General features: G+C 42.1%; 1 protein-coding gene and 1 long non-coding RNA gene across 2 annotated transcripts in view; one reads left to right on the top strand and one right to left on the bottom strand.

The window, feature by feature from the left end:
- The window catches only part of ABRAXAS1 (abraxas 1, BRCA1 A complex subunit), a 257,244-nt gene that overhangs the window by 94,299 nt on the left and 134,960 nt on the right, over window positions 1-27,985 (top strand). The gene's annotated exons all lie outside the window — the stretch shown is intronic.
- Window positions 530-27,399, bottom strand: LOC129658066 (uncharacterized). The gene is made up of 3 exons (XR_008717252.1): window positions 27,313-27,399; window positions 3,175-3,309; window positions 530-562 (listed from the first exon to the last, which is right to left on the bottom strand). It is a non-coding gene; the product is annotated as an uncharacterized LOC129658066 (long non-coding RNA).

Raw genomic sequence — 27,985 nt, 5'->3', positions numbered from 1 at the left:
AAAAACTGTTGTTGAGTTGAATTTGACCTTTCTCTCACCCAGAAGCAAATCCAGAATAAACCCATTCTCCAAAGCGGCCAGCTCACCTGGGTTGGCCAGACTTTCCCAAGTTTGGCCTTGAAAGGCTCATGTCCTGGGAACTCCCTCCATTTTAAGCAAACCAAGATAGCTGGTCACTCAGTCATCCTCTCTGACACATAAACATCTATTTAAATGTAGTTCTTCCCACCAGTCTGAGAGAATAGTGAAGAAAGAACAAAATTGTCACACACACACATTTAGACTTTTTCAAAAAACTTAAGATGGAATCTGAAATAGGTTTCAACACATAATTAGCTACAAGATAAACTTGAAAACAAAACTGCAATGTCCGACTCTTTGCAACCCCATGAACTATAGCCTGGCAGGCTCCTCTGTCCATGGAATTCTCCAGGCAAGAATACTGGAGTGGATTGCCATTCCCTTCTCCAGGTAATCTTCCCCACCTAGGGATCAAACCTGTGTCTCCAGCATTGCAGGCAGATTCCTTACCTTCTGAGTCACCAAGGAAGTCCAGAACAAACTGTAAAAGAAAACAAAATTTGAGTCCTAGAGGTATTTCTTTTCTATTTCTTTTTAAAAAAAATAGTTTGAATTAGTTATTCATATCATATATGAATATCTTCATGTCATAACTATTGAAGAGGCAATATTTGGGTGTTGTAGTTGAGGGGGAAATGATGGCAGAAGGAAGACCTTTGGCGTGTACTGTCGTCTCTTCCAACGCCAAAGTGATGTGAACCAAATGGCACCTATGTAATTTTAGCAGCATTCAGTGCACATGGTTAAAAAAAATCAATTTTTCTTAAGAGCCAAAGGGTTAAGGAGAGGTCGCAGGCACAATTGGAGAGCCTAAAAGCCAGATATTATTTTTGAGAGACTATAATAGCCTGGTGATCAGTTCAAGAAAATCACAGTCATTCAAGATGATGTCTTACATGTACTGGCTTCTCTGTAAAATGAATTTACCTTTTCATTATTATTTACTGAGTGAGCCAGTATTTCATTTGTATGGATTTTATCCAGCAACTAGGGGGGAGAAAACACAGAAAATCTAATAAAAAGATGAAGCTGCTGTACAATATTTTGAGTCTGTATCCTGCCTTTTGAGGTCATGCTTCTGTCTTTTTTATGATGTTCGTTTTAGAAAATGAAAAAAATGTGTACATATAGAGGTATGCGTTTTATGTCTTACAACTGGCGACAAATTTAACCTGGCAAGTATAGAGACATGCTTATCAGGAATGACAGCAACAAAATAGTGCAAAAATAAAATCACAACGTCACAAGGGTTTACCATTTGAGTAATAATGGAGAATCTTGTCTGCCTGGTATAAGCATTACCATTTCAAGATGGGCGACAGGAACACACTACAGTTAGATATGGCACACGGTGCCATTCTCCATATAAAGTGGAACTCCTAGAAAGCATGTTCATTAACAAGTCCTGTCCTCTTGAAAGGGACCTTCACTAACCCCCAAACTTTCCATTTCTTACCATCTACTGCTAATATCTGGGTGACAGGGAGTCTCACAGTTAAACATCTTGTTTATAAGAGCATTGCATCATGCTGCCATTCAGGTCAGAGTTTACCAAAAGGTTTTTAAAAATGAAAGCCTCTTATGCAGTGATTTTCCATCCTAGGCATCCCCAAGGAGCTACAGTGTCGCTGCAAATGGTCTATGACTCTATTCTGGATTTTCCCAACTAATAAATACTAAAAATATAGCTACAGAAATAATCCAAGTGTCCATCACTGGATGAAAGGATAAGCAAAATGTGGTATATGCATCAGATCAGATCAGATCAGTCACTCAGTCGTGTCTGACTCTTTGCGACCCCATGAATCGCAGCACGCCAGGCCTCCCTTTTCAACACCAACTCCCGGAGTTCACTCAGACTCACGTCCATCGAGTCAGTGATGCCATCCAGCCATCTCATCCTCTGTCGTCCCCTTCTCCTCCTGCCCTCAATCCCTCCCAGCATCAGAGTCTTTTCCAATGAGTCAACTCTTCCCATCAGGTGGCCAAAGTACTGGAGTTTCAGCTTCAGCATCATTCCTTCCAAAGAAATCCCAGGGCTGATCTCCTTCAGAATGGACTGGTTGGATCTCCTTGCAGTCCAAGGTACTCTCAAGAGTCTTCTCCAACACCACAGTTCAAAAGCATCAATTCTTCGGCGCTCAGCCTTCTTCACAGTCCAACTCTCACATCCATACATGACCACAGGAAAAACCATAGCCTTGACTAGACGGACCTTTGTTGGCAAAGTAATGTCTCTGCTTTTGAATATGCTATCTAGGTGGGTCATAACTTTCCTTCCAAGGAGTAAGTGTCTTTTAATTTCATGGCTGCAGTTACCATCTGCAGTGATTTTGGAGCCCCAAAAAATGAAGTCTGACACTGTTTCCACTGTTTCCCCATCTATTTGCCATGAAGTGATGGGACCAGATGCCATGATCTTCGTTTTCTGAATGTTGAGCTTTAAGCCAACTTTTTCACTCTCCTCTTTCACTTTCATCAAGAGGCTTTTGAGTTCCTCTTCACTTTCTGCCATAAGGGTGGTGTCATCTGCATATCTGAGGTTATTGATATTTCTCCCGGCAATCTTGATTCCAGCTTGTGTTTCTTCCAGTCCAGCGTTTCTCATGATGTACTCTGCATAGAAGTTAAATAAGCAGGGTGACAATATACAGCCTTGACGTACTCCTTTTCCTATTTGAAACCAGTCTGTGGTTCCATGTCCAGTTCTAACTGTTGCTTCCTGACCTGCATACAAATTTCTCAAGAGGCAGGTCATGTGGTCTGGTATTCCCATCTCTTTCAGAATTTCCCACAGTTTATTGTGATCCACACAGTCAAAGGCTTTGGCATAGTCAACAAAACAGAAATAGATGTTTTTCTGGAACTCTCTTGCTTTTCATGATCCAGCAGATGTTGGCAATTTGATCTCTGGTTCCTCTGCCTTTTCTAAAACCAGCTTGAACATCAGGAAGTTCACGGTTCACGTATTGCTGAAGCCTGGCTTGGAGAATTTTGAGCATTACTTTACTAGCATGTGAGATGAGTACAATTGTGCGGTAGTTTGAGCATTCTTTGGCATTGCCTTTCTTTGGGATTGGAATGAAAATGGACCTTTTCCAGTCCTGTGGCCACTGCTGAGTTTTCCAAATTTGCTGGCATATTGGGTGCAGCACTTTCACAGCATCATCTTTCAGGATTTGGAATAGCTCAACTGGAATTCCATCACCTCTGGAATATTATTCAGCCCTAAAAAGGAAGAAAATTATGACATACCTTGAAGACATTAAGCCAAGGTGAAATAAACCAGTCTCAAAAAGACAAATATCATAAGATTCCACTTATGTGAGGTAGAGTAGTAAAATTCATAGAGACAAAATGTTGAATGGTGATTACCAGGGGCTGAGGGGATGGACGAATGAAAAATGCTATTTAATGAGTATAGAATTTCAGTTTTACAAGATGAAAAAAGCTCTGGAAATTGATGGTGGTGATGACTGTCCAACATCATGGATGTATTTAGTGCCATGGAATTGTTACTTAAGCATGGTTAAAATGGCAAATTGTGTGTGTGAATACACTCAATTGTACAGTCATGTCCAGTTCTTTTCAGCCTCATAGACTGTAGCCCACCAGGCTCCTCTGTCCATGGGATTTCCCAAGCAAGAATACTGAAGTGGGTTGCCATTTCCTTCTCCAGGGGATATTCCTGACCCAGGGATTGAACCCAGGTCTACCTTATTGCAGGCATTCTTTACTGACAGAGCCACCAGGGAAGCTAAATCCTAAATATGGCTCAAGCTGAAAATCAAAATTCAAGTTAAAAGTCAAGCAATAAAATCTGCAGTAATTGTGAACAATAGTGGTCTTTGAAGCACACAGCAGTTGTCCACTTTAAGAGATAAGTTCCAGAAATTCAATACTAAAAAGCTATTTGAAACCACAGCTTTGTGGCCCATCTAGATGGATATAAAATAACATTATTGCTTGTATGAAATAACATTAATGAGAAAAAATGGAATATAAAATGGTATTTTTTAAGACAAAGCAATCGATGGATTGATTATAACTAGGCAGAATGCTCATATGTACATCAATAAAGAGAGATTATCTTGAACAATAAAAATTCTTTAATATGTATTATTTTGGTAAATTTAAGGAAAGAAATTAGAATGAAAGAAAAAGATGTGCAGAAAGATTCAATACAACTTAAGTGAAAGCAGTTTTAAACAAGTGACCTATGATATTAGCCCATAAAAATCTCCCTTAGAGAACTCTGACATCTTTGGGGTCAAATGTCCATAATTCAGTGACCATTTCATTATTTAAATCCAGTGGGTACCATGCTTGTCACACACTCCAACGTTGCCTTTTTGTTATTCTTTGCTCTGCCCAGATCAGAAGCTGCAAGTGGTTAGGGAACCAAAAGTGCAGCCCCACTGGAAGTGGAAACCCCCCCTGCAAATATTCGGTCCGATGGTATTAACTGTCAGGACTGGGGGGACATGAAGCTGATCACGAGAGAAGGATCTCTGCCGTATGTTAATGCTGACCTTCTCCAGAGCAACGTGCTCTCTTTAGCTTCTACACATGTCTAATCACTGGGGATTTGTCTAGCTACACGAATTTTTCACATTTGTCAGCTAAATCAGCGCTCCAAATGCACAATGCAGCACTTAGAAACATTATGTGAATTTATTAAATTCTCTGGAGGACTTTAGGTCCATAAAGCAGTAAATTGATTACAGGGAACTGAGGCCATAATATTTTCATCAGCAACAAAAGCAGTCGGGCTCCCATATTGTCCATGGCAGTTGAAGAGAAACTGTTCCTCACTTCATTTAAGCCAGCAGGCTGAGGATCACACAGCAAATGAGAAGGCTCTGGGATGCCCCAACCTCACCTGTCATCTCATCAGTTTCTTTGAGAATGCCAGCTTTCCAACTTACCAGTTACAAGAACATGTGTGAAAAATATAAATGGTCTCTTTCCACTCTGGATTTGCCTATGGATGCTTTCAGACTTGGGGCTTCCCAGGTGGCTCAGGGGTGAAGAATCCACCTGTCAATGCAGGAGACAAGGGTCCAATCCCTGGGTTGGCAAGATCCCCTAGAGAAGGGAATGGCAATGTAATCCAGTATTCTTGCCTGGAAATCCCATGGACAGAGGAGCCTGGCAGACTACAGTCCATAGGGTTGCAAAGTGTCAGACACGACTAAGCAACTGAGCATCCACACACACACACTTTCAGAATCAGCCCTTGAAATCCTTTGCCCATTGACTTTACAATAGACAAAGAAATTGTCCATTGACATTGCCACCAAAATGAGGAGCATTGCTAGCAAACCAAGAGATGATGAGTCAATGGTGATGACATCATTTTGATACCAAACATCCTTACACATTGTCTGATGACTGTGTGACTGACCACCCACACATGCATGCATGCTCAGTCGCTTCAGTCATGGCCAACTCTTTGCAACCCACTGGACCATAGCCTGCCAGGCTCCTCTGTTCATGAGCTCTCCAGGCAAGAATACTGGAGTGGATTACCATGCCCTCCTCCAGAGGATCTGCACAACCCAGGGATCGAACCCGTCTCCTGCATCTCCTACATTGCAGGCGGATTCTTTACCACTGAGCCACCAGGGAAGCCCAACTGACCACACATACCCCCTCCCAAAGAGGGGAAAAGTAATCCTAAAATTTTCTTGACTGCCTCATATGCCAGGAATGATGGTTGCTTTCCCATGTGTTATCCTATTTCAAGCATTCCAACAACCTTATGAGCTGGGAATTATAATTCCTATTTTTTTAAGTGAGACAACCAAGGCTCACAGCAGTTAAATAAATTACCCCAAATCACAGAGCTGACATGTGGTTAAGTTGGGATCTGAACCAGGACTGTGTGTTTTCAAAGATGTCTTTGTTCTATGACCCATTTCAAAATGGTTGCTGCTCATTTCTTCTAAAAGCTCTGATTCATAAAAAGTAACTGGGCATCTTTCTGCTACTGCCTAGCACAACTTTTACCTTTCTCAGTCTTTCTGGATGATGAGGAGCGGATAAACCTGGGAACAATCTTATTAGAGCCATGGCACAAGAGGTGTCATTTTCAAGCCTTCTCCTAGAATATGACTTTGACCATTTTGCCATGTCTTTGACCCTTCTACAAGCATCCTGGAAAAGGATATAATTATAAAATTCAGGTGTGACGCATGAGCATTTTTAACCTATCACTGGATTTTAATATACATCCAAAATGACCATACTTCTTCCCTGTTTGAAGGGTGAGAGGGAATTCCCTGGTGGTCCAGTTGTTAAGACTCTGCTGTCGCAATGTAGATGTTGCAGATTTCATCCTTAGTCAGGGAAGTAAGATCCCACATGCTGCGTGCCACAGCCAAAACAGATAAAATAAAAAATAAAACCACTTTCAAACCCATTTTTAAAATGGTAAAAACATTTTTAAAAAATGAACACAAAAAGTGTGGTAGTAGAAGAGACATGTTGTTGTTCAGTCACTCAGTAGTGTCCGACTCTTTGCAACCCCATGGACTGCAGCATGCCAAGTTTCCTGGACCTTCACCACCTCCAGGAGCTTGCTCAAACTCATGTTCATTGAGTCGGTAATGCCATCTAACCATCTCATCCTCCCCTTCTCCTCCTGCCTTCAATCTTTCCCAGCAATAGGGTCTTTTCTAATGAGTCGGCTCTTTGCATCAGGTAGCCAAAGTATTGGAGCTTCAGCATCAGTCCTTCCAATGAATATTCAAAGTTGATTTCCTTTAAGATTGACTGGTTTGATCTCCTTGCTGTCCAAGGAACTCTCAAGAGTCCTTTCCAACACCACAGTTCGAAAGCATCAATTCTTCCGCTCTCAGCCTTCTTTGTGGTCCAGCTCTCACATCCATACATGACTACTGGAGCATAATCAGAGGGTGAACAATTCTAACTCCTCTGCAGCCCCTGACTAGGCAAGGTTTCTGTGTGAGAGAAGCAGGGACCTTGCTACAGAAGGGAGCATGGATTTAGGGAGCATTGAGTCCTCTCCTTGCACCACAGCCCTTGGACTGAGACCTTTAACTGTGATGGAGGAGAAGCAGGGTCTCCACAGGTCTGCAAACAGCTGGGCTGAAGGCTGACATGGAAGGAAGGCCTCCGTTTTACTAATTTGTGTACTTCCAGTGCTTGGCAGACTGCCTGGTACATAGTAGACCCCCAATACATGTTTATTAAATTCATTTGAAATATTAAGATAGCTCAGCAGTTTGTCAAGTTATACATATCAGAGTATTAAAAATTACTGTATGACTCATTTTTAAATGTAATAATTTGCAAGCATAAATGTGGTATTTATGTGGTAATTTATATGTATTTAGGTGGTAATGCACAAAGTCAAGTCCCTGGTGGCTCAGATGGTTAAGAATCTGCCTGCACTGCAGGAGACCTGAGTTCCATTCCTAGGTTGAGAAGAGCCCCTGGGGAAGGAAATGGCAACCAACTCCAGTATTTTTATCTGGAGAATTCCATGGACAGAGGAGCCTGGCGAGCTACAGTCCATAGTGTCTCAAAGATTCGGACACAATAGAGTGACTAACACTTCTACTTCCATGTGGTAATTCACAAAGCTAAGTCTAATACTTCCCAGTTCATCTTAAAACTATACATTTAAGCAACTCTTAACCCTATAACAGAACTATCCATTAAATCTGAATTTTTCCTGGCATATGTGCCTGTCCAAAACAGTTTTCAAAATTGGAATTATTCAGGCCACAAAAGAGGATATAACCAACTTATAATTACCATTATTTTTTTTAACTTTTCATTTTGTACTGGGTATAGCCGATTAACAATGTTGTGATAGTTTCTGGTGAACAGAGAAGGGATTCTGCCATACATGTACATGTATCTATTCTCCCTTACATGCCTCTCTCATCCAGGCTGCCACATAACATTGAGCAGAATTCCCTGTGCTATACAAGGTCCTTACTGGTTACTCATTTTAAATAGAGCAGTGTGTACATGTCCAGGGGAAGGAAATGGGGACAGAATAGTTAGGGAGTTTGGGATAGATTTGTACACACCGTCATTTTCATGTATTTCTTCTTCACCATACTACTGGCTGCAGTTGTATGAACTGCAAAGATTGTATCTCCCTCTGACTTTTTTGCTTGTGGAAGAGGGTGACTGATTTTTCTCCCGTTATTGCTTGCCTGATGCTAAAATCTTTTCAATCCTTCAGAAACTAATCCAATTCATTTTGAGATTAATGTGAACTCAAACAGTCCAAACGCAAAATAAAACCACCTCGATTGCTTCGTGAAACACGCCACCTACTGGCAGAATTGTCACATTTCGCCACTGTATTCTCAGTCTTGAAATTTGTCCAAAATTGCTGAACTCTCTTGCTTTGGGAATGAGATTCCCAGGTGACTCAGTGGTAAAGAATCCACCTGCTGATGCAGGAGACAGTGGAGACTCGGGTTTAATCAATCCCCGGGAGGAAGAAACGACAACCCACTCCAGTATTCCTGCTGGAAAAAGCCCATGGACAGAGGAGCCTGGCGGGCTATAGCCTGTGGGGTTGCGAAGAATCAGACATGACTGAGAAACTGAACCTGCATGCACACTCCCTTTGGGAAACTTTGACAAGTCACTTCACAAACAGAACCAATACACACTATCATAAAATAGACAGCTAGCGGGAAGCTGCTGTATAGCACGACCTCAGCTCAGGGCTGTGATGACCTAGATGTGTGCGATGGGGAGTGGGAGGGAGGCCCAAGAGGGAGGGATATATGTATACATATAGCTGATTCACTTCATTGTACAGCAGAAACTAATTCAACATTGTAAAGCAATTATCCTCCAATTAAAAATAAATAAATTTTTAAAAGACTTCAAGCTTAATAACATTTTTATTCCATCTTACCTTCATGGAAGCTACTCCTTGCTTACCATATTTGTTTAAGAGAGGGAAATATCTGATCTCTACTTTTTCCATGGACCATAAAATTGTGAAAGACAAGTTTCCTTCAAGTCTGACCCCAGATCAGATGGATTCAAACCAAGCATTCATGTCTTTGTGTTGAAAGAGTTCAGCAGTACTATCCTATGTGTAGAAATACAAAGTACAAAAACTTGCTTTATTAATATTCATATAGTGTTTTTGCCATGAACATTTATTTATTCCTGATCAGAACATGCAGTCAACAAATATTTACTGATCACCTAGGCTTGGAGACGCCACAGTGAACAATGTGGATCTTGTCCCTGCCCACGTAGAGATGATAGCCCAGGAGAAAGAATAGACAATGTGTACAATGCGGTAGGTTTTATACAGGAGGAAACAAGAATCTGTGGAGACTTTGAGAAGGAATTTACGGCCTCCAGGGGAGAAGAATGGGAGGAAGGGATAGTTAGGGAATTTGGGATTGACTTGTACACACTGCTATATTTAAGATGGATAACCAGTAAGGACCTACTGTATGGCACGTGGAACTCTGCTCAGTGTGATTCAGCAGCCTGGATGGGAGTGGAGTTTGGGGGAGAATGGATACATGTGTATGGATGGCCGAGTCCCTTTGTTGTTCACCTGAAACTATCACATCATCGTTAATTGGCTATACTCCAATATAAAATTAAAAGTTTAAAGAAAAAAAGAGTCTGTGGAACCACAGAGTGAGGGCACCTCATGTAGTTAAGAGGGATTCACGGAAAAGTTTCTAGCACACATTTCTGGTACCCCACCCATATCCCCCTAACCCACACTCAGTCACTCATAGCCTCAACAGAGTTCCAGCCATACTGATGCTTTTCTATACCAAGGACTATACCTGCATCTCCCCAACTAAAGATTTCCACTGGGTACAAAATGGTCAGCCAAAGGTGTCAGGGAGTTAACACCCCCAAAGCAACCCTCAATCAGTAAAGGATGTGTGTGCTGTGCTGTGCTTAGCCGCTCAGTCACATCCAACTCTTTGCGACCCAATGGACTGTAGCTCGCCAGGCTCCTCTGTCCATGGGGATTCTCCAGGCAAGAATACTGGAGTGGGTTGCCATGACCTCCTCCAGGGGATCTTCCCAACCCAGGGATCGAACCCAGGTCTCCTGCATTACAGGCAGATCCTTAACTTTCTGAGCCAGGGAAGCACTAGTTACTAATTCTGTTATACGTTTATCAAACCCTCACAATAATCTTACGAGGTGAGTACTGCTATTGCTCCCATCACTCAGATCAGAAAATGGAGACTTTGGTTAAAAAATGTGCTGAAAGTCAGGCAATTAATAAGAGTGGAGCTAGGATTCAAATCTTAATCAATACAGTGCCAAAACCGATGCTCTTAAGCACTACTCTATCCTTCTTCTCTATCATTAAGCTAAATGTAGGTCTTAAAATAAATCATTCAATTTGCTTTATATTAGAAACACCAACAAGATAATGAGCTCTGAAACTAATTAATGAATAATGTAAATTGATTCAACATTGTTTCATGATTAATCAGCCCTCAAGTGCACAAACTCTGTTTGGAACAAAAGACAAGAAAAATTCAAAAGAAGAAGAAAATGCTTCAGTCTTTTTAGGCAAACCATTGCCAAGTATCTTTCACTTGAAATTATTCCCAGTAATATGGCTAACTCTGTGAGGTTCTATTGATGTTTGTCCTTATTCTCTGTATCAATGAGGTTCTCTTATTTCAGCGGTTTTAATTTTCCATAAAGACCACTTGTGAAATATACAGAATTCTGAAAAATGCTACAAGTTAAACATATATGTGATTCATTCTACAGTCCCTTACTGCTTAGTATTGTAATTATTTTCCAGATTTTTAAGTTCAGAGAAACCAGGGACATATTCCCAGGAGCTAAAATAACTGACAAACATGAGAGTTTCAAATAACTGTTTATTTGAATACATGATTGAATGTCTCTAAAGTGTCTGACTTACTGACATGTTTCTCGGTGGATTTTTTTTCTTTAGGAAATTTTCAAAGGTAAGTTAAGGGAACCCAAAATAGATCAACTCAAGTGAACTGACTTTGTGGTTGAGGTTTTTTTTTTTTTCCCTTAACGGAAACAGATTGTTGGGCCAAGATTGGACACTCTATCTGGACCTAAGAGGAAAGTACATTGTCTAGAAATCCTGAACTTGTTGGTGTTGAATTTGTCAACTCAGTGCATCTTTGAGTTGCTTCTGCTTAAAGAGAGGGTAAGTTTGTGTTGTTGCATGTACTCAGGATAGTTATTGGGCTGTTTCAGATCTGAGGAAGGGTTTGGATGTGTGCTGGGGTCCAAGTAGTGCAGTTGTAGTGGGTCGGGTTGTGCCTTTTGTTTGCTCATTTGCCTATAAGCATTCCCCCAGGTTCCGTCACTATGGTAACATATTCATGTTGCTAAGGTGCCTTCTCCTCCACCCCCAACCATAGGGCGTGATCACAGTCTCTAGCTGGCTGTTCAGGGTGCCCCCTTCCCCTTATGGCATGATTGGTACCAGGCTTGGCATGGGACCCAAATCGGGCCAAAGTCCTTCCTTCAAGATTCTTCTATCTGAACCTGAGTCACAACGCAGAAATGATTTGAAATCTGGACTTCTAGCAGCACTCTTCCCGGAAGCAAGAGGGCATAAAACCAAACAGAAATGAGAAACGGAAGGGCAGGTCCTGGTGACAGTAGGACCTGGAATTAGCCCCCAGGCCTTGGCTCCTGCAGCTGCTTCCCCAGTTCTGCAAGATAACACCTTTCTTCTTTAAGACAGTTTGAAACAGGTGTCTATCAACTGACACAGAAAAAGAACCGATTAATAGACCAAGGCTTTGTCATAGCCAAATAATGTAAACTCCTTTTAAGACACTAGTTCTATGGGGTGAGGCTTTAAGTCTGAACAGCCCAGAAGTCCTCATAAACTTTTATCTTTTTTCTTTTTTTTTTTAATATAATTGCTTTACAATGTTGTGTTAGTTTCTGCTGTACAATGAAGTGAGTCAGCTATATGCATACATGTAAACCCTCTCTCTTGGACCTCCCTCTCACCTACCCCCACCCCACCCATCTAAGTCATTTGCTGCTGCTGCTGCTAAGTCTCTTCAGTCGTGTCTGACTCTGTGCAACCCCACAGACGGCAGCCACCAGGCCCCACCATCCCTGGGATTTTCCAGGCAACAGTACTGGAGTGGGGTGCCATCGCCTTCTCCGATCTAAGTCATCATAGAGCACCAAATAAATAGCTGATGGGAACCTCATAAACTTTTTAAACAGTCTTTCTGGAAAGTTGAAGATGAGTTGAATTCAATACATTCATAATTCCGACCACAAGATGGCACCTAAAGCATTCTTCCAAAGACTTCTCAGCCACTCAGGATGATTGCCAAAGTCTAAGATCTGATTTCGGAGAAGGCAATGGCAACCTACTCCAGTACTCTCGCCTGGAAAATCCCATGGACAGAGGAGCCTGGTAGGCTGCAGTCCATGGCGTCGCTAAGAGTCGGACACAACTGGGTGACTTCACTTTCACTTTTCACTTTCATGCATATGCACCACATAGATTCTTATTGATAGCAAAATTGCTTCATTCTAGATGATTCCATATACATTCTGGTAGTTACAGTGTACCTCACAGAGTATCCTGCCCTTAACGACGGTCTTCAGGTGATGGTCAAATCACTAACATGTTGAACAAATGTAAAAAGGTGAGGTTTGGTCATTTCTTTCAGGATAACAGATGCACCTACAATGCCTTTGGGAAATTTAGTTATATCACCTATTTGCAGGGCAGCAGCAGAGATGCAGACACAGAGAGCAGACTTGTGGACGCAGTGGGGAAGGAGAAGGAGATGGTGGGACAAATGGAGAGGGTAGCATGAAGACATATACATTACCATGTGTAAAATAGACAGCCAGTGGGAATTTACTGTATGACTCAGGGAGCTTAAACCAAAGCTCCGTGACAACCTAGAGGGGTGGGATGGGGTGGAAGTGGGAGGAAGGTTCACGAGGGAGGGGATATATATATACCTATGGCTGATTCATATTAATGTATGGCAGAGACCAACACAGTATTGTAAAGCAATTATCCTTCAATTAAAAATAAATAATTTTTTTATTTAGTCATATCAACATGTCATATGACAGCTGAGATCTCCAAACTCCTATGATGCGCCCATGAAATTAGCCTCATTATCTGTTCTTTCTTCACAGCCAAACACAACTTTAATGAGTTTTAAATCACTTTCCCTGTTGAAACTTAGAGTCACAAGTTTATGTCCCCATCTCTAAATCAGATTTAATGCCCACCAAATGGCCCAAGGGGTTTTCCAGGTGGCACAGTGGTAAAGAATCCATCTGCAGTGCAGGAGACCCAAGAGACTCGGGTTTGATCCCTGGATTGGGAGGATCCCTTGGAGAAGAAAATGGCAACCCACCCCAGTATTCTTGCCTCAGAAATCCCATGGACAGAAGAGCCTGGCAGGACTACAGTCCATGGGGTCACAAAGAGTCGGACACAACTGAGCCACTGAACACACACACACCATTGGCCCAAGAGGTCTTCTTAAAGCTTGCCATCAGTTTTCAGTTACAATCTGCTACACATAAAGCCAACACAAAAATATACTGTATCTTACAGAATGTATCGCACAAAGCCTCTTGGATAAAATGCAAAGATCTTACCATCAGAATGAAAGTTGGTGAACCCTCTTTACAGGAAAAGTCTCTCTCCATAGCCCTTCCTTTGATAGTAAAACACAATCACATGTTATATCGTGATCACAACTTGCAATATTCCTGCTTAGCACGTGGTACAATTTGTAATTATAAATTTCTATCTAATTATATGCTTAATATCATTCTCCCCGTCTCTACAGTTACTATCCCCTTGAGAAAGGAACTGTATCTATTCTGTACCACTAGGTACTTAGCATCAATATCAGGGACTGGCATTCAATAAATATTTACTGAATGAGTAAACAAATGAGTGTCACAAATCTGAGACAATTTCCTGAAGGCAGAGAGTGACTATAAAGCAGGTGCAATTATTTATCAGGACAAGATCTATGTCCTGATAATGGCAGGTTCACAGGACAGTTCCAGGGTCCAGTCCAGTTCAGGCTGGGAGAACAGTCTAACTCAGGGAGCCTAGGATCTATGCCAGTCACTGGCGTCCAACCTGTTTCCAGCACACACGCTGCCCAAGGAAGAGGCTGACTAAGAAGTTCTGATCTATTCTTGTCCCAACAAGAGTTCTCCCTAAACTCTCTTGGCCATAGATGGATCAAACTTGACCTGGTCTCCAACCCTACACAGGGTTCTTTTTCTTTAATTAATTAATTAATTTTAATTGGAGGCTAATTACTTTACAATATTGTAGTGGTTTTTGCCATACATTGACATGAATCCGCCACGGGTGTACATCTGTTCCCCATCCTGAACCCCCCTCCCACCTCCTTCCCCATCCCATCCCTCAGGGTCATCCCAGTGCACCAGCCCTGAGCACCCTGTCTCATGCATCAAACCTGGACTGGCAATCTATTTCACATATGATAATATACATGTTTCAGTGCTATTCTCTCAAATCATCCCACCCTCGCCTTCTCCTACAGAGTCCAAAAGTCTGTTCTTTACATCTGTGTCTCTTTTGCTGTCTCACATACAGGGTCATTGTTACCATCTTTCTAAATTCCATATATATGCATTAATATACTGTATTGGTGTTTTTCTTTCTGACTTACTTCACTCTGTATAATAGGCTCCAGTTTCATCCACCTCAGTAGTACTAATTCAAATGTATTTTTTAATAGCTGAGTAACATTCCATTGTGTATATGAACCACAGCTGTCTTATCCATTGATCTGCCAATGGACATCTAGGTTCCTTCCATGTCCTGGATATTGTAAACAGTGCCTACACAGGGTTCTTGACCAATAGACATCTTTATAACTACCTTTTCTCTTCTTGAACCCACTGTTTCCTGGTGAGCTCAGATTTCCCACACTTTTATTAACTGTTTAACCTGGCTCCAGCTTGTCTTCTGCCTGAAAAGGGCTTTTTCTCCACAAGTTAGCAAACGTACAAAGTATTTGCATAGAATATGAAGACTGCCCACAACAAAGAAAATACTGAGCAACACTGTACTACTGCTGTACTTCCTAGAGTTTTTTTTATTAATGCTGTGCAATGAAGGAAGCCTGAGTTTTTCCCCTCCTCTTTTTTTCTTGCTCTACGACACAGGCAGGAACTAACTTCTGCCCCCAACATTGGAAGTACAGAGCCTTAACCACTGGACCACCAGGAAAGTCCTGTTAGAGATATTTATATTGAAGCAACCAAAATTAACTCTGGGTGACTTAAACTAAAAGCAGTAAATTAGAAGGGCATGTGGTTACTTATCAAGTCAAAAGAAACAGAGAAGTATCAGGCCCCAAGGAGGAAACAGAGCAGCTTTGAAGATCTCGGTAGCAGGAAATAACGACCAGATTCTCTTCAAGTTGTCTCCCTCAAAGTGAAGCACTTCAGTCCACCTGAACATTTCAGTCCAGACTCCAATTTCAGAGGGGGAATCTGATTGGCCTAGAGTGGATCATGTGATCAACCCTTGGCCCAAAGAGGGGCATCTTGATTGACAGGCCCACTAAGAACCCAGTCAAGGGGGATGCTTCAGCTACTCAAAAAAAAAAAAAAAAAAAGGAAAAGACACAGAAGAGTCCATGTGTCCCTTAGAGCCTGTAAACCTAGTGTGGATTCTTCTGGGTCCTACGGTGTGCCATGTACCCTTGAGCAGAGTAAAGCATAATATTCTTTCAAAAGAGTCTCCCCACAATTGGCCTGATCTCTGAGCTCTGGCGTTTTCCTCCCAGAACATTTTGACGAACGGTACGTGATGATGTCATAAGGAAAATGGGAATTAAAAGGGCCATTATCCGTATATCTAAAGCCAGATCCTCATGACTTGTTGAAGCAAATCACTCTATCCCTTCATTCATCATGCCTTTGTTGAGTGATTGGGCTGTTTTGACATTTTCCTCTAGAAAAATCTGCCTTCAGTCCCCACACCTTCTCCCCCACCTCCAACACAGGCACAGTACACGCACGCACACACCTCTAGGCACTGTGTTTCTGATCATAATGGCAGCAGAAAGAGCTTCAATCTAGAAATCTGAGTCTCTTCTTCCTCATCTGTAATGCCTAATTTACATGGATCAATCTAGGGGATGTATGCAAAGCTGCATACATGCACAGAAAAATAAGATTATTTTTATTGCTAAGAAAGTATTATTTCTGAACTATTTCCCCATTTCAGGGCTTTAACTCCCTCTTTCTTCACTCCTCCTTCTTCAGTTTCAGAAGCCTGATGACCAGTGGTGGGTTAGGGAGAGGAGATGGTGGTTTGGTTTTTGTTTTTTTTTAAACAGCAGAACAAACAACCAGATAACTCAAATCCCAAGAGGAAAAGTTACAGACTAAAAATAATTGAATATTTTAATATTAGAGTTTAATATTAAGTAGCAAGTGATATGGGGGTCTGTTCCCAGGGAGCTCTGAAACATGTGGCTAGGTTTCCATAGCACCTTGGGGGACCTCCCTGGAGATCCAATGGTTAAGACTTCACCCTTCCACTGCAGGTTTGGTACCTGGTCCGGGACCTAAGATCCCACATGCTATGTGGTGGGGCAAAAAAGAAAAAAACAAAAATGACACTTTGGAGCTAATCTAGTAAAACACACAGCAGCCGGCATGCCTGGTAACTGTGTCCACCTGTCTCCCAGACTAAGCAGGGTAGTCTATTGGCCTACCATCCACAGGAATACAATCCGCAGACCATTCTCCAGTGGTCTCCTCTCAGGCTGGTTTTGTTGCTTACACGATTCATCCTATCCTTCCTCGCTTCACAGACCTCAGTTCCCTCTGCACGCAGAAGTGTCTGGTGCCTCCCTCCTTTCCTCTGGCCACCACCCCCACGCAAGTCATCATGGGTCCTCCTCAACCACACTCCAAGGCTTCTCCAATCAATTCCTCACCCATTCTGGTAACTTGCTCTGTGCAACTTCACTCGCGCCTGTGGGTGAGCCATGGGAGGAGATTGTGCCTATACACGCCACACCATTCCGCTCTTCTTCAGCTGCGCCATCTTAGTATGGGGACTGGGACAGAAGGACTTCCGAGGCTTGCTGCCTTAAAGCTCACCTGGGAAATAAGAGGCAGGTCCTCTCCGCTCTGACATCTCCCAGATGAATTAAAAATGTCTCTCCTTTCTCATCCTCCACCTCCACTACATGGCTCAGTGCAGAAGGCTCATCTCAGACACTCAACAGCATCAAAGTCTCGGTCACGTTCTGTCTGAAACTTGGATTCTAACATTAGACTTAGACTTTAATGCCTGTCTGATGGGACGCTACTCCCACACCATTGCGCATGCTTTCCAGACCACAGTTAGAAAGGTAACTCAATGCTTAAGTCCTCCTTTTTTCTTTCAAAAGTTTGACTCTTCCAAAAGGAAGGCTGACTTTCAATATAATAATGAATGCTGCTATGCATTTTTTTTAATCACATAAAACTCAATTTTTACACTTTCTAGGGCCAAAGCAGTGAATGCTAGCAGTAGTCTATGGAGCAACAAGAAAATTGCAGAAAAGAAAAGCATTGGTTATTATTTTGCAGTTCTATCTTGTCACACTAGTCTGTGTGCCACGTGAGGACTTGGAAGTACAAACAACGAAGGCATTTGGATAGGTTTTCGAAAGTCAAATAATAAACTAACACAGCAGAAATCTTGGGAACTGTATTTAGCTTCACTGAAAGTCAGAGCTCGAAAGACCTGAGAATTCATCTTTGTCTAACCCTCTCCCTGCACACATAAGGCTCTGAAGCTTTGGAAAGCGGGGAACAGATGGAATCAAATGATTCGCCCAAGGACATGGAAACAGACACTCTTTTTTTTATTTTTAGCTACAATCTATTCAGTGCTTGCTCCCTGGCAATCCCTCTGCTGTCACTACATAGTCATTGTCTCATTTACTCCTCTCAGCACTCCTGAGAATTGGTATGATTAAACTCATTTTACAAGGGAGTAGCTGGGGCTTACAGAGGTTAATTTATCTGCCCAATGTCACATAGCTACTGAATGAAGAGCCAGTTTGCAATGCCATGATGTTGGACGCCAGAACCCAGGCTTCTAACCTGGGCCTACTGTGTTTCAGATACCATGCCGAGGACTGAGAAAACAAGGAAAAATAAGGTACCCTATATGGCCCTGAGTCTCTGAATCTGCTAACAATACAAGCTCCTGTGGTCTACTACTGTGACCTGCAGTGTTAATTTCTATCAGGTCAGGAAAATGGATTTCTCCTTGGAAATCTACTCGGTAGCAGCTACTTATTCATGGGCAATGTCGTTATGAGCAAAGATCACAGGACTTGGGGTCTGAAGGCTCTAGTTCTAACCTCAACTCTGATACCTACTCATCAGTTATGAGTCCTGGGTGAGCCTCTTTTCTCTACCTGCAAAAGTATAAAATTTCCATCCAAGTTAGTTCATAGAACTGTTGTGAATTTCAAAGAAGACCATAGATTGAAAGCCCTCAGCACGAAGTGAAGAATTACTGTATTGGATAAATATACATCTGAAGTCATATTGCATATTCTCCTAAAAAGTTTTCAAAACTCTTTATAGTCAGCTCATGAAAATTTCGGAAAGCACAATGTGGTTCATAGTGGGAAGGGAAGAAGGAGGAAGGAAATGAACCACAGATCAATTGAATAGCATTAACAATGTCCTGGCTCAGAAGCAGATTGGTGGTTCCATGTTCAACTTATTAGTAGGTTTCTTAATTACTTATGTGGTGCAGACATTCTTTCTTACATATTAACTGTTGAATAATAAATGTTTGAATTTTTAACAAAGAAAGAAAGGTATTACTAACCAAAAAAATCTGTGGACCCTTTTCTGGAGATCTTTTTATGTTTGGGGTTCTTTTATGGAGGGAGCTTAAGACCACACAGATTTGAAGGATGGAGAGGGAATAAAAGCAGGACCCCTAACCTACTAACCTCTCTAATTCAGACCCCATCAAGTTTCAGCCTTAATACAATTGGGTGCACTTTCCCTGTTTGAATGGAAAGAGACCATTTCCTTTTCCAAGAGAAAAACTCTCATCTAGTCTAGAGAGATACCACAGTTATCATAACTATAAATTTATTTGGAAGAACAACTGGGCTTTACACAGGCCATCTGGAGAAGACAAATGTTTCGTGTAAGCATGTGGGAAATTTCACCGACGACATATGCAGCTAAATGAACTGTCTTCAGCATTGCCAGAAAAGAAAATTCCATTACACATGGGGAAGGTATCTCAATCATCACCTTAAAATAAATACACGTCCATCTTTTAATTTAACTAAAACATACCTAAAATGTAGCTATGTTCCTTTTCAATGTACTGACAACCAGATATACAGCCTCTGCAGAGAGATGCCTTAGGTTCAACTCCACAGGGACAGCTCTGAAATCACTGCATTCATCTGCTCATGTTTTAAAAAAATACATCTTCCTACCACTTCTCCTGGTTTGTACACCTTCCACTCCTCTGAACACTGGATGTGACATCATGGAAGAGTGTTAGACAGTAAATCAGAAATTTGAGTCCTGCCCTCAACACTAATTCACAGTGACCACAAACCCTGTTACCAATCTGTTTTCATTTACTCCCCTCTAAAACGAAGAATAATTCCTTCCCTATTTACATCTTAGAGTTTTCTGTGAAGATACTATTAACACCTCACATTAGCAGAATATTTTATAATTTAATAAGTGTTTAAATATATTATTTCAGTAACAACTTTTTGCCCATTTTATAGATTTTTAAAAATTGATGCTGGACCTTCCCTGGTAGTCCAGTGATTAAAAATCTGCCTGCCGATGCAGGGGACACAGGTTCCATCACTGGGCAGGGAAGATGCCACATGCTGCGGGCAGCTAAGCCTGTGCACCCCAACTACTGAGCCCATGTGTCCTAGAACCCATGCTCTAAAAATAAAAATTAAAAATTAAATAACAACAAGAGAAGCCACAGTAAAGAGAAGCCTGCGTACTGCAACTAGAGAGTAGCCCCGCCTTGCCACAACTAGAAAAAAAGCCCCTATACAGCAACAAAGACCCAGCACAGCCAAAAATAAATGGGTAGCCAATTCCTCCTCCAAGGGGTCTTCCCGTCCCAGGATCGCACCCACGTCTCTTACGTCTCCTGCACTGGCAGGCAGATTCTTTACCTGAGCCACCTAGGGCGTCCTCAAAAAAATAAGTACATAAATAAATCTAAATAAACAAATAACAATTTTATTAGTTTGGAGCCATACTGTGGGGAGCCTAGAATTCCAGGCTAAGGAATTCACCTTTGTTCGGCACCTAGTAAGGAACCAGGACAGGACGAAAGGGTATTTTAGGAAGCTGAATCTAATGGTGGCTTTGGATTTGGAGAGTTTTGGTTCCAAGACTGTTACAATCTAGCAATGGAGTGAACAGGTCTGAACGCTGCCTGAATGGTGATGACAGAAAAGAAGAAAGGAGTGAGCCCAAAGGAAGTTTCCAATTGCGTGTATAAGGCAGGGGAGGGTAAAGTGTTCAGACATTGCCAGACAGGTTGATGGGGAGACAAAGGTGAGAGAGAAGAACCAGAAGACATACAGTATCAATGAATCAGAAAAGCAATTGGAATGCTGAGGCAAAGAATTAGAATTAAGGAAAACAAGTGATAAGGAGTGGCAGCCATTTTGAAAAATATAGCAGTAAAATATTTACAAAGAAATATCTTAAATGTTTACTAGCTGTGACTCCATCTCAAAAACTGTGGGGCCTTAGGTAGCCTCCTAGCCTCTGTGGGCTTCACTCCTGATCACCTGAAAAATGAGGATAATAATTCTTACATCCTAGGGTCAGGGTCCCTGGTATACAGAACACACAGTAGCAATGACACCTACTTTCACAACTCAGAAGAGTCAGAGAGGAGACTGCCCTGGCCAGCCAGTGATTAGGACGTTACACTTCCACTGCAGGGGTGCAGGTTTGATCCCAAGTCAGGAAACTAAGACTCCACACACCACGCAAGCCTCACGTGCAAGCCTCGCAGCACGGCAAAAAAAAAAAAAAATTAAATGACAATAAAAATGTCAATGAAACATTTTTTTAAAAAGTAAGAGAAGCACACCAGGCAGGTAACCACATGCTTGGCTGTGTGGCTCAGACAGATCCACCTATTGAAGCAGCTACAGGTCAAGTTCCTTTCTCTTCCAGGAAATTGCATGAATCTAGCAGCTTTAATGGGAAATCCAACACCAGGGGATAAACAGAGAAACACAGTCTCCTTCAACCCTATTTGACCTCAGGAGTCTTCAAATGCCAACCACTCCCACTGCTGCTGCTGCTGTGTAGTCACTAACTCTTGTCTGACTCTGTGACCCCATGAACTGTAGCCCACCAGTCTCCTCTGTCCATGGGGATTCTCCAGGCAAGAATACTGGAGTGGGCTGCCATCTCCTTCTCCAGATAACCTTCCCGACCCAGGGATCAAACCCACATCTCCTGCTTTGCAGGTGGATTCTTTACCACTGAGCCACCTGGGAAGCCCAGTAACTTCCACTGGCCACTAACAAATCTGCCAACATGGCAGGGACCACCTCCAGCCCCTCCACAAGGAGCACTAGGAGCCGGTCTCACAAGCCATGCTCAAAAGCTGGACGCACCAATGTTGGCCACGCCCTGCCCCCACAACCACCACAATGAGGGGCTGGGACATGTAGCCCAAGACTGGAGGAAGATCTGTAGGCAGACCTAACTCCTGCCCCATGGCCACACCCACAGACAAAAGGGTGAGACAACAATCAACGCAAAAAATTAACGCTTGTTTCTGCCCAATCAAAAGGTTGTCAGAAAAGGTTCTATTTCAGTGATCACTGAGTGAATGAATGAATCACTGTCTCTAAGCTTTTGTTCAGAACGTTGGGCTATAGATATAGGACAGGTGGTTAATCCACAAAGTATTTTGAACTGCCACCAGAAGAAGATCCACTCTCTCAACTTCATCTGTAAATATAACAACAGCAGAATAAAATCTCCTGAATTGGAATTTATTAGGAGTCGAGCGAAGGAAGAAATGTAAAACCTTTTGATCATGTAGCAATTTCCCATTTTTTTTTTAAAGGTGCTAATTGACATTATTTACTTTCTAAGTAGAACATGAAGTTGAACTTTTGGTCACAGACTTTGGCTTGTGTCTGTGAAACTGGATTTTCTTCTAAGGATGCAAGCAATTATTTGATGAGACCACTTTAGAAGGAAATGAGATCAGTCCTGGGAAATAAATACTTCTTGTTCCAAAGCAAATCTCACTAGAATTCACATAACCACTTGGAAAATACTACTCTTAAAAAAAAAAAAAATTCTGACTTGGCTTTGCTCCAGTGATTACTACCCCTTTGTTAGCTGAATGACTTGTGCTGCCAAAGCACATGATTTTGATCCAAAACTACCTCAACAATGTGCTAAAAATAGCAAAGCTAAATGAACTGAACACAGGCGACCAAAGCCAGACTGAGTGTTGAAGGAGTCACACTATAAATAGAAGAAAAGAAAAGAGCAAAAGAAAACAAGGTCAAAGGAAAAGCCAAAATGTTTTTCTTTAATACAGACTGGGATTCCCAGATTACAATGAGAAAATGGGTTACTTCTGTTTTAAAAACTTTTATTGGGGTATATTTTTTTACAATGTTGTGTTAGTGTCTGCTGTACAGCAAAGTGAATCAGCCACGCGTGTGTTTTTGGCCCCTCTTTTTTGGATTCCCTTCCTATTTAGGTCACCATAGAGTACTGAGTAGAGTTTCCTGTGCCATACAGTAGGTTCTTGTATCCATTTATACATAATAGTGCATATATGTCAATCCAGGCTCCAGTTCAACCCACTCCTCTTCCCCTCCTGGGTGTCCATACAGTTGTTCTCTATGCCTGTGTCTTTATTTCTGCTTAGCAAATAGTTTCATCTGTACCATTTTTCTAGATTCCACATATATGCATTAATATATGATACAGCTCATGCAGCTCAATATAAAAAAAAAAAAGCAAACAACACAATCCAAAAAAATGAATGGAAGACCTAAATAGACATTTCTCCGAAGAAGACATACAGATGGCCAAGAGGCACATGAAAAGGTACTCAACATCAATAATTACTAAAGAAATGCAAATCAAAACTATAATGAGATATTATCTCGCAGCCACTATGGAGAACAGTACAGAAGTTCCTAAAAAAGCAAAAATGGAGCTACCATATGACCTAACAAGCCCACTCTTGAGCACATATATCTGGAGAAAACCATAATTTGAAAAGATACATGTATCCCAATGTTCATTGCAGCACTATTTACAATAGCCAGGACATAAAAGCAACTTAAATGTCCATCCAAGGAATGGATAAAGATGTAGTACAAATATACAATGGAATATTACTCAGCCATAAAAAGGAATGAAACTGTGCCATTTGCAGAGACATGGATGGACCTAGAGACTGTCATACAGTCATAAGAAGAGAAAATTGGTTACTTCTTATGTTGCTTTATAGAAGGTTGCCATGGTTTACTCATTCTGAGATTCTGAGAGTTGTTCAATGCAGCATTCTCTCCTGGACTTCCCAGGTGGCGCTAGTGGTAAAGAACCTGCCTGTCAATGCAGGAGATGCAAGAGACCTAGGTTCTATCCCTGGGTAGGGAAGCTCCCCTGGAGAAGGAAATGGTAACACACTCTAATGTTCTTGCCTGGGAAATTCCAGGGACAGAGGAGCCTGGCGGGCTACAGTCCAAGGAGTCGCAAAGAGTCAGACACAACTAAACAACAACAAAAGCATTCTCTCCTAATAATAGGGGGTTTGTTTACAGAAGAAAAGCACTGACACCAGCCTTCTCATGGCCCCCCTTAAAGTGTAACTACAGTGGAACCTCTAATTCCCAGTATTTTATTATTAAACCCCTTTGAGAATCTGTTCAATTATCCCTTTTATGTTTAGATGTCAGAGTGGTGTGAAAATGAAGTGTGTTAGTCACTCAGTCATGTCTGACTCTTTGCAACCCCATGGACTACAACCTGCCACGATCCTCTGTCCATGGGGTTCTCCAAGCAAGAATACTGGAGTAGGTTGCCAGTCCCTTCTCCAGAGGATCTTCCTGATCCAGGGATCGAACCCTGGTCTCCCACATTGCAGGCAGAGTGGTGTGCCCTATATCAAAACCCATCATTCTGCAGCATTAGAAAATGTGTGTGTGTTCTGCTGAATCTGGGGACTTCCCTCGGGAGATGGCTGGAGTCGGGTATAGATTCATCACAAGAGGTACTGGGGTCTCAAGTGCTCTTTTTCTCCAGCTCACTGCTAAAGGGAGAGGGAGACTTCTGAAAAATCTCCCTCTAGCTCCTGTGAGTGTGTGATAACTTTGTACTGCTCAGGACAGGCTCAGACTGGCTGGCTGTCTGCCCTGACCTTGAATTAAGATTCTGTGCTCTGCAGCTGCTGAAAGAATCCGTGACTCTGAGGTCTCCCTCGTCTAGGGGCAACACCCACACTGGCTTCTGTACCTCAGACAGGTGCTCTGCAGCAGGCAGGAAGGTGCCAGGAGCTCATGGCACAGTTACCTATCTCAGCTGGACTCAGGTTTAATTGCATTAATATTTAATTAGCATGATAATTGATGCTGTCCAAAAAGTACCCTGAGGGAGATATTTAAATTCTATAAATAGTCAATAACAGGTTTATTGTATTTGTTTTATATTTAAACCACTAAAATTAGGCCCTACTTAACTAAAGGGGAAATTCCTAAAAAATGCACATTGCACATTCATTGCCCAAAAATGGGCTTTCATTTTTGTCTCGCAGAGCCCCAGGATTTCACAGCGTTGCCCCAGAGAGAATGGATGGAGGCAAAGGAAGACTGAGTGAATGAGGCTCTGGGCATTTGGAAGCCCATCCCTGATCCAGTGAAAGTATTATGTTTTGGAGTTCCAAAGAAGATTTCAGTTGAGGGAAAAAAGAGAATTCCTGGGACTTCCCTGGCAGTTGAGTGGCTAAGACTTGAGGCTTCCAATGGAAGGGGCTCAAGTTCGATCCCTGGTCAGGGAACTAGATCCCACATGCCTCGACTAAGCGTTCACATGCCACAACTGAAGACCCTGCCTGCCACAACAAAGACCCGGCATGGCCAAATAAATAAATAAATATTTTTAAAAGTTAAAAAAATTCCTAGCTGGAAAGTTTTTGTGTATGTGCACATATATGTATATAAACTATACATATATATTTATAAAGCTATTTGTTTTAGGACTGTTTAATTTTCAACATACTATAGCCAAAAATTTAAACTCACTCTAAATATAAACCCATCTAGTTTAAGTAGGGGGAAAATAGTTTATTGATTATTGTATCTCAAAATTCATGGGGTTTTCTGGCTTCAGGCATGAGTGAATGAAGGGTATCAAACTGTACCATCAAGATGAATCCCGCTTTTTCTGTCTACTTTTTCCTCTATGTTGGCTTCATTCTCAACAAGCTGCTTTCCATGTGCAGCAAAGATGACCCCAGGATCTTGAGATCTACATGTGCAACCTCAGAAAAAAATAAGAACTTATCTCCCCTATATGCCTTTTGCTCTTTCAAAAGACTCTGCTTGACACTCTTGGGCCATCTGTTCACACTGGGAACAAAGGAAGTTCTCTAACTGGCTAGCCTGGAGGGGATGTACCAACCTCTATGGTGGGAGAAGTTGCTTGCTCAGTACTGTAGCATGGCAACAACAGGAAAGAATATGAGCAAAAGTAAAGATAACATTTACCCTCTGCGGCACAGTAATAGCAGATCTCAGTTTGTTTCATAGTACTACCAGACCTCCAGGAGATGGTGAGGGACAGGAGGCCTGGCGTGCTGCAGTCCATGAGGTCTCAAAGAGTCGGCCATGACCCAGCAACTGAACAATAAAATCCATCAGATTTCAGTTTTCAAAGGAAAACATAGCCCTAAAACATTTTGACATTCCTTGTCTGTTAAAGCAAAATCAGAATTCATCCAGGAGAGGACTTCCCTGGCAGTCCAGTGGTTAAGACTTCCAATGCAGGGGATGAGGCATCGATCCCTGGTAGCATAGCCTATTCCCACATGCCATGGGGCCAAAAAAGCAAACCATAAAACAGAAGTAATATCGCAACAAATTCAATAAAGACTTTAAAAGTGATCCACATCAAAAAAAAAAAAAAATTTATGCAGGAAAATGACCCTGTTACTTAGAGTGAAAGTTAAAGCACTCCTTGCTTAGTCATGTCCATCTCTTTGCAACCCCATGGGCTGTAGTCTACCAGGCTCCTCGATCCATGGGATTCTCTGGGCAAGAATACTAGAGTGGGTTGCATTTCCTTTTCCAGGGGATCTTCCTGAACCAAGGCTTGAACCCGGGTCTCCTGCATTGCAGGCAGATTCTTTACCATCTGAGCCACCAGGGATCTTTAAATATGTACACTTCTCTATGTGTAATTTAAAGAAACACATAAGATTGAAAGTAAAGGTTGGAAAAAAGATACACTCTGCAACCACTAACCAATGTCCCCGCTGTCCCCTCCTCAAAATACAAAAAATAGGAATGGCTCTCCCACCTCCCCTTTCTCTGCTTCTCCCTTTCCTGAACCATCCGGTCTTTAGGCCACAGGTGGTGCAGCATAAGGCGGCCCCCACACCGGGGGTCGGAAGGCTGCACAGGGTATCAGAACCTGCAGGTATCAGAACCTGCACAGGGGCGGAGCTGTCCATGGAGGAAGGAGCCACAGGGCTCATTTCACGGGCAAGTGACATGATTCCATTATGATTCTAAAGGATCATAATCATTCACTAGGATGCTATTTGGTGATCCGCAGTCACCAAATAGACTATTTTTGAGAGAAGAGCAGAAGCAGGTTAATCCGATGAAAGATTCTTACTGTAGCCCAGGTGAGAGATGAAGATGGTTTGGGCTCAGGTAGCATTAATAACAGGAGAGAAAGAGTAAATGGCTCTAAAAATAAGAACAGGAAACACTTCACAGACAAACAGTTCCGTGGTTATAAACAACCCTCTCCTACTGAGGCTTTTGTTTTTGTTTAGGCAGGCAGGGGGCGGGAGGGAGGGCGTGGTGTACCTAGGTGCACATAAGGAACGGAGGAATCCATTCATCTGCATTTTCCCTGATTTCATCAGAGAGCACTTACCCTCCAGAGATGGCTCAAATGTCCTCCCTTCCACACGCCCTCTCATCCCCTGCGTTAACCACTTCTTCAGGCTCCACAACACTGTGTGCCTGGGCCAAAAAAAAAAAAAAAAAAAAAAAAACGGTCTTGCCACTTCCTCTTGTGGTAAGTGATGCCTGTTTTCACTTCCAGATTTGAAACTCCTGTGGTGCGGATTCCTATCTTGGGCAGCACAGGGCCTCCATACTAGCAGAGTCAGAATCATCATCTGTATTACCTAAATTATGTGCTAAATACCTAAACAAAACCACTGTTTAATAAGAGCATTTTCCAGGCCTTCCCTGGTGGTCCAGTGATTACAAATCCACCTGCCAATGCAGGAGATATGGGTTCCATCCTTGTTCTGGGAAGATCCCACATGCCACAGGGCAACTAAGCCCACGCCACAACTACTGAGCCTGTGCTCCACAGCAAGAGAAGCCACTACAATGAGAAACCCTCACACCGCAGCTCGAGTAGCCTCCACTCACCACAACTGGAGAAAGAAAGCCCACAGGCAGCAACAAAGACCCAGTGCAGCCAAAAATAAATAAATAAATTAGTTGTTTTAAAAAAAAAAAAAAAAGCGTTTCCCAAAGAGAGGTATTAAACCAAGGGATTTATTGGTTAAAGCCACAGCGTCTCATTCATCACT

The sequence above is a fragment of the Bubalus kerabau genome, chromosome 7 (assembly GCF_029407905.1).
Source record: "Bubalus kerabau isolate K-KA32 ecotype Philippines breed swamp buffalo chromosome 7, PCC_UOA_SB_1v2, whole genome shotgun sequence".
In the NCBI taxonomy this organism is placed as follows: Eukaryota; Metazoa; Chordata; class Mammalia; order Artiodactyla; family Bovidae; genus Bubalus; species Bubalus kerabau.
The sequence above is the reverse complement of the archived record's forward strand: the minus strand, read 5'-3'. Positions and strand labels throughout refer to the sequence as shown.